Source organism: Piliocolobus tephrosceles, chromosome 14, assembly GCF_002776525.5.
Source record: "Piliocolobus tephrosceles isolate RC106 chromosome 14, ASM277652v3, whole genome shotgun sequence".
NCBI lineage: Eukaryota > Metazoa > Chordata > Mammalia > Primates > Cercopithecidae > Piliocolobus > Piliocolobus tephrosceles.
The window spans coordinates 71,447,639-71,454,662 of NC_045447.1; positions in this window are offsets into that span (position 1 = coordinate 71,447,639).

Sequence of the window (7,024 nt, forward strand, 5' to 3'; positions counted from 1 at the left end):
CCTGTCCCCAGAGGCGGAGTCTACAGAGACAGGCAGGTTTCCTTGAGCTGCTGTGAGCTCCACCCAGTTCGAGCTTCCCAGTGGCTTTGTTTACCTACTTAAGCCTCAGCGATGGCGGGCGCCCCTCCCCCAGCCTCGCTGCTGACTTGCGGTTAGATTGCCGCAGACTGCTGTGTTAGCAAGGAGGGAGGCTCCGTGGGCATGGGACCCTCCCGGCCAGGTGTGGGGTATATTCTCCTGGTGTGCAGGTGTGCTTACCGCGCAGTATTGGGGTGGGAGTTACCCGATTTTCCAGGTGTTGTGTGTCTCAGTTCCCCTGGCTAGGAAAAGGGACTCCCTTCCCCCTTGCGCTTCCCAGGTGAGGCGATGCCTCGCCCTGCTTCAGCTCTCGCTGGTCAGGCTGCAGCAGCTGACCAGCACCGATTGTCCAGCACTCCCGAGTGAGATGACCCCAGTACCTCAGTTGAAGATGCAGAAATCACCGGTCTTCTGTGTCGCTCGCGCTGGGAGATGGAGACTGGAGCTGTTCCTATTCGGCCATCTTGCTCCGCCCCCCAATTTTTAAATTATTGTTTCAACCTTGCTACTTCTTATTGGTCTGTTTTCTATTTCTTCTTGGTTTAATCTAGGAGGGTAGTATATTTCAAGAATTTTATTAATCTTTTATCAGTGTTTTAGTTTGTGCATAAAAAGGTGTGCATAGTAGCTTTCAATAACCTTCTGTATTTCTGTGGTATTGGATGTAATATCTCCTGTTTTGTTCCTGATCAAGCTTATTTGGATCTTCACTCTTCTCTTCTTGTTTAATCTCACTAATGGTCTATCGATTTTGTTTATCTTTTTAAAGAACCAGCTATTTGTTTTATTTACCTTTTATGTTGTTTTTTGTTTCAATTTCATTTGGTTCTCCTCTGATCTTTATTTCTTTTCTTCTTCTGGGTTTTGGCTTGCTTTGTTCTTGTTTCTCTAATTCCTTGAGATTTGAGCTTAGATTGTCTACTTATGCTCTTTCAGACTTTTCGATGTAGGCATTTAACGCTATGAACTTTTTTCTTAGTATTCCTTTGGCTGTATTCCAGAGATTTTGATAAGTTATGTCACTGTTATCATTCAGTTCAAATAATTTTTTGAATTCCCTCTTAATATCATTGTTGACCTAAAAATTATTCAGGATCAGATTATGTAATTTCCATTATTTGTATAGTTTTGAGGGTTCCATTTCTAGTTAATTTCCAATTTTATTCCACTGAGATCTGATAAGATACTGGATATAATTTTGATTTGCTTAAATTTATTGAGACTTACTTTGTGGCCTCTCATATGGTCTATTTTGGAGAATGTTCCATGTGTTGATAAAAATAATGTATATTCTGCAGTTGATGTGTAGAATGTTCTGTAGATATCTAAGTCCATTGTTAGTTAAAGTCCATTGTTTCTTTGTTGACCTTGTGTCTTGACTGACCTGTCTAGTGCTGTCAGTGGAGTACTGAAGTCCACCACTATAATTGTGTTGTCGTCTATCTATCTCATTTCTTAGGTCTAGTAGTAATTGTTTTATAAATTTGGGAGCTTCAGTGTTAGGTGCATATATATTTAGGGTTGTGATATGTTTTCTTTTGGATCAGTCCTTTTATCATTATGTAATGTCTCTCTTTGTCTTTTTAAATTGTTGTTGCTTCAAAGTCTGTTTTGTCTGATATAAGAATAGCTAATCTTGCTCAATTTTGGTTTCCATTTGCATGGAATAACTTTTTCTACCCCTTTACCTTAAGCTGTGTGAGTCCTCATGTGTTAAGTAAGTCTCTCAAAGACAGCAGATACTTGGTTGGTGGATTTTTATCCATTCTGCCATTCTGTATCTTTTAAATGAAACATTTAGGCCATTTACACTCAACGTTAGTACTGTGATGTGAAGTACTGTTCTATTTATTGTGCTAGTTGTTGCCTGAATACCTTGTTTGTGTGTGTGTGTGTGTGTGTGTGTGTGTGTGTGTGTGTGTTATTGTTATGTAGACCCTGTGAGATTTATGCTTTAAAGGGGCTCTATTTTGGTGTATTTCATCATTTTATTTCAAGATTTAGAACTCTTCTTAGTATTTCTTGTAGTGTTGGCTTGGTAGTGGCAAATTCAGCATCCATTGTCTGAAAAAATACTTTATCTCTTCTTCATTTATGAAGCTTAGTTTTGCTGGATACAAAATTCTTCATGATAATTATTTTGTTTAAAGAGGCTAAAGGTAGAACCCCAATCCCTTCAGGCTTGTAGAGTTTCTGCTGAGAAATCTGCTGTTAATCTTAGAGGATTTTAAAAAATAGTTTACCTGTTTTTGTCTCACAGCTCTTAAGATTATTTTCTTTATCTTGATTTTAGATAACCTGATGACTATGTGCCTACATGATGATCTTTTTGCAATGAATTTCCAGAGTGTTCCTTGAGTTTTTTGTATGTGGATGTATAGATCTCTAGCAAAGCCAGAGCCAGGGAAGTTTCCTTGATTATTCTTTCAAATAAGGTTTTTCAAACTTTTAGACTTCTCTTTTTCTTCAGAAACACCAATTATTCTAAGGTTTGGTTGTTTAAAATAATCCCAAATTTCTTGGAGCCTTTGTTCATTATTATTTTTTTTATTTGTCTTTGTCAGACTGGGTTAACTCAAAAGCTTTGTCCTTGAGCTCTGAAGTTCTCTCTTCTACTTGTTCTAATTTATTGTTGAAACTTTCCAATGCATTTTGTATTTCTTAAAATGTGTTTTTCATTTCCAGAAGTTGCAATTGTTTTTTCTTTATGTATCTGTTTCTCTTGAGATATTTTCATTAATATCTTGTAATTTTTTAAAATTTCTTTAAGTTGGTTTTCACCTTTCTGTGATACTTCCTTGAGGAGCTTAGTAATCAGCCTTCTGAATTCTGTATCTGGCAATTCAGAGATTTTTTTTCTTGGTTGGGATCCATTGCTGGTGCGCTAGTGTGTTCTTTTGGGGGTGTGTTACAGAACCTTGTTTTTTTATATTACCAAAATTACTATTCTGGTTTCTTTTCATGTGGGTAGACTGTTTCAGCGAAAAAATCTGGAACTCAAGGGATGCTGTTCATATTTTTTTTGTCCGTTGGGTAATCCTTTGATGTGGTGCTCTCCTACTTTCGCTAGGGAAGTGCCTTTCTGAGAACCAGACTGCAATGATTTTTATTGCCCTTCTGGGTCCAGCCACCCAATGGGGCTATCAGGCTACAGTGTTTTAGTTTGTGCATAAACACAACTAAAGGGAATATCTGCAGAGAGTCCTGTGATGTGATGTGTCTTTGAGTCTCCCAGCTGACAATACCAGCACTAGCTCTGCTGGTGGTGGCAGGAAAGTGGAGTGGACTCTGTGAGTGTTCTTGGTTGTAGTTTTGTTTAGTGCACTGGTTTTCTTGAGTGCTTGTTAGGCTTGTAGTGAAGTTGTCATGTGAGCAGACTCAAGGCCTCTGATTAGCCAGGATGTTGCGGGCAGTGATATTAGCTGTTGTCTTTTTATTCTTTGGATCAGTGTTATATTGCTCCTCACATGGGGTACCAGTGACTTACTGATTACTCACTGACTTGACCGCGTGGTTCCTTTCTTCACCTTTGTTTTCCGTGGGGGTCCGTTGCATTTCCTTCATGTTTTCTTCAGAGCTTTCCTCATGAGGGCAGTCCTTACACTTCCTTCACAGCTTGCCTCACAAGGGGCTCCAACTGCTGGAGGTCTGTTTCTGTAGACCCCTGCCTGTCTTCATACAGGACACTAGTTGTCATATTGCTCCTCACATGGGGCCCGAGTTGAGATATCATGACTCAGAGAGAGTATCAGTTGAGGTATTGCTCCTCACAAGAGGGCATTAGCTGTGGGGCTTTGCCCGCAGACCCTGATCCAAACAACGGATGAATAAAATGTACACTGACGCACAGATATTCTGTTTTGCCAGTCCGGCTGAGTGTCCGACCGCCTACACACCAAGTGAGATTTGTCACTGTGACTGGCCCTGAGCAGCTCGTACTCCAGACATTTATTTAGTATAGAGTTAACAGCAGAAGTTTGGAGTCAACGCACTTGTGGATAATTAACATGGTTACGTGAGTAGTTCTATGAATGATTAAAGCTCAGATACTGCAGTCTAAAGTAAATACCATTAGGGGGCAATATCCTTGGTTGACCTCCCCCTAAGAGGGCCATCTGGCTCAAAGGTTAGTTAATGGAGGTAGGGTAAACAGACTTAACTGGGGAAGCCTCTATTGACCCTAGTATTTACCCTGTGACCTAATGCTCTAATGTAAGAACTGGCTGCCTTCAACCTGTTTAATTACTATAAGCTATGTAACCTTTCGGCCTTCCAAAAGGTTTGTCACTATTTCCTATAACTTTCCCTGATATTTCCCTTTAATATTTCTGCCACCATCTTGAGTGAATCCCAACAGATCAGGGTTGTTCTGTTATTAATTTCTATAATGGCTTGAATTGGTTGGCTTCCAGCCAGGAGGCGGCATGCTCAAGAGGGCACCAGCTGTGATAGTAGTAGGTGGAACATAAGCTTGCCCTAAGTTCTCTAGGATAAATATTCAGGTTTCTCAGGCTGTTTGCAGGGGCCACAGCACTTCCGAGAGTTTATGTCTTTTTGTCTTTGATCACCAGGGTGGCTAGAGAAAAACCATCAGGTGGGGACAAGTTTAGGTGAGTCTGAGCTCAGACTCTCCTTGGGCAGGGCTTGCTGTGGCCACAGTGCAGGATGGTACTCAAACCAATGGAGTTACGAAGGGGGATCATTGCTGCCTCTGCTGTGTCATATAGGTCACCGGGAAAATGGGAGAAAGCTGGTAGTGACAGATGCCACCCCGCTCCTACACAGCCACCGAGGCCAGTCTTACTTCCATCATGCCCTGCCAACAGCACTGAGGTTATATGCAGGCAGCCAGTGCAGAGGCTATGGTCTTTTCCAAGGCTGCAAGCCTCCCTGCTGAGAAAGCAAACAGGGCTTTCAGGCCTTGCCCATCCTCCTGTGTCCACACAGTCAGCTGTGGCTTCTGCGCTTTTATCTGCACTACCTGTTTGCCCCCTGGATTCTGCTCAGAAAAATTATTAATATTATTACAAAGTTCATTAAAAGCTATTTTCAGCCTGCAGCCCCTCCCTAATGCCACTGGCTGCCTTCCCCAAGGATCTCTGTGAAATAGTCAGGGACGTCTTCCCTGATTTTGAGCTGGGGACCAGGAGTGCCTATAGGGCTCTTCCCACTGCTTCTTCTACTTTTATATTTCATTCAGCTCCCTAAATCAGTTTCTGTTCTAGGTAAAGTTAAGTTCTTCTCCCATGATCTGGATTTTCAGGTTCTTTATCCAGTGGATATGTATATATTCAGAGGCAGACTTTTTCCCCTAGTACCCTTTGGGAACCCAGTTTTTTAGCTTCTTCATGGAATTTGGAGTGACATGTGGCTTCTTTCAAAGGGTTTGTGAATGTTTTCAGTTTACTGGTATGTTCCTGCAGTAGTTTTTGGAGCACAAGTTCACAATGTGAGTCTCCACCTGCTATTCTACCTATCCAAGTGGCAGCTGCATGTTACTCCTGTCTTCTCTCTGCAGTTTTCTCAAGGCTAGTGTTCCCTGTTTTCCTTTAGTGATTTCATGTTTTAGATTTAAGTCTGTTATCCATATTGATTTGATTTGATTTTTGTATATTGTGATAGTTAGAGATCTAATTTTATTGTTCTGCATATGGATACTTAGTTTTCCCAGCACCATTTGCTAAAAAGATTGCTATTTCCCTAACGTGCATTCTTGGCACTTGTTATTTCCCTAATGTACATTATTGGCACCTTTATTGGAAATTAGCTGTTTATAGATGTATGGATTTATTTCTGGGTTCTCTATTCTGTTCCATTGCTCTATGTGTCTGTTTTTATGTCCGTGCCATGCTGTTTTGATAACTATAGAACTGTAGTGTAATTTGGAGTCAGGTCACATGATTTCTCCAGTTTTGTTCTTTTTGCTCAGGATGCCTTTGTCTATTTGGGGTCATTTGTCATTCCATATAAATATTAGGACTTTTATTGCATTTCTGTGAAGACTGTCATGAGTATTTTAATATGGATTTTATTAAATATTTAGATTGCCTTGGGTGATTTGGACATTTTAACAATACCTATTTCCCAATTCATAAACACGGAATATTTTTCGTTTATTGTGTCTTCAATTTCTTGCATCAATGTTTTGTAGATTTCATTTTAGAGATCGTTCATTTCTTTCTTTATGTTTATTCCTTGGTATTTTATTTTCTTGGTAGTTAGTGTAAATGGGATTACATATTTTTTTTCAGATTGTTCACTGTTGGCACAATCTGTTCACAGATTTTTGTATAGTTGATTTTGCATCCTGCAACTTTATTGAATTTGTTTACAGTTCTAATAGTTTTAGTAGCATCTTTAAGTTTTTCCAACTACAAGATTATATAATCTGAAAACAAGAACAATTTGACTTCTTCCTTTCTAATTTAGAAGGCTTTTATTTCACTGTCTTGTCTGATTGTTCTAGCTAGGACTTCCAGTACTATAGTATTTAACAGCAGTAAAAATGTGCATCCTTTTATTATTCCAGATCTTAGAGGAAAGGCTTTCAGTTTCTCCTTCTTTAGTATGTTACTAGCTGTCAGTTTGTCATATATGACTGTTATTATGTCGAAGGATGTTCCTTCTATATCCTTTTTGAGGATTTATATCATAAATAAATGTTAAATTTTATCAAATGCTTTTTCAGCATCAATTGAAGGGATCATATGCTTTTTGTCCTTTATTCTCCAGACATAATGTATCACAATGATTGATCTGCATATGTTGAACCATCTTTGCATTCCTGATATGACCCTCATTTGATCATGCTAAATGATATTTTTAATGTGTTGTTGTATTTGGTTTGATAATATTTTATTCAGGATTTTTGCATCAATAATCATTAGAGGTGTTGACCTATAGTTTTTTTTTGTTGTTGTTTTAAATGTGTCTTTGGTTTTGGCAT